General features: G+C 38.9%; 1 non-coding gene across 1 annotated transcript; it reads right to left on the bottom strand.

The window, feature by feature from the left end:
• Positions 1–208: 208 nt before the first annotated feature.
• Positions 209–314, bottom strand: LOC128294500 (small nucleolar RNA R71). Its single transcript, XR_008284809.1, has one exon. It is a non-coding gene; the product is annotated as a small nucleolar RNA R71 (small nucleolar RNA).
• Between the last annotated feature and the right edge of the window lie 347 nt (positions 315–661).

The raw sequence follows: 661 nt of genomic DNA, 5'->3' as shown, positions 1-661 counted from the left end.
AGTCACTTAGCAAATTTCCTAGGATTTTACGATACATTCAAAATCAATGGCGTTTCTGATGATGCCATCTTTCTTCGGTTATTTCCCTTCTCACTGAGAAACAAAGCTAAACAGTGGTTAAACTCGTTACAACGAGGGTCTATCACTACTTGAGAGCAAATGACTGAGGAATTTTTACTAAAACATTTTTCGCCGGCTAAAATGGCTAAATTACACAATGATATCTCTTCTTTTGTGTAGATGGACTTAGAAACACTTTACGATACATGGGAGAGATACAAGGATCTATTGAGAAGGTGCCCTCACCATGGGTTACCTCTATGGCTGCAAGTTCAAACGTTCTACAATGGTGTGAATCCCTTGACAAGACAAATGATTGACGTAGCTACTAGCGGAACCATCAAAAATAAAACACCGGAAGATGCCTACGAATTCATAGAGGAGATGTCATTGAACAACTATCAGTGGCAAGTCAAGAGGTCTAAGCCCACAAAAATAGCTGGCGTTTATAAAATTAATTCAATCACCATGCTCTCTAATCAGGTAGAACTTCTCGATAAAAAAGATTAATGAGGTGTGACTCAAGCGAAGGAGGTGTGCATACAGAATATCAATCCTTCAATCCCACAACTGAAGAGGAACAAGTCAACTATATGGGTAA

Source organism: Gossypium arboreum, chromosome 6 (genome assembly GCF_025698485.1).
Source record: "Gossypium arboreum isolate Shixiya-1 chromosome 6, ASM2569848v2, whole genome shotgun sequence".
NCBI classification, from domain to species: domain Eukaryota; kingdom Viridiplantae; phylum Streptophyta; class Magnoliopsida; order Malvales; family Malvaceae; genus Gossypium; species Gossypium arboreum.
This window is presented reverse-complemented; position numbering and strand designations above follow the sequence as displayed.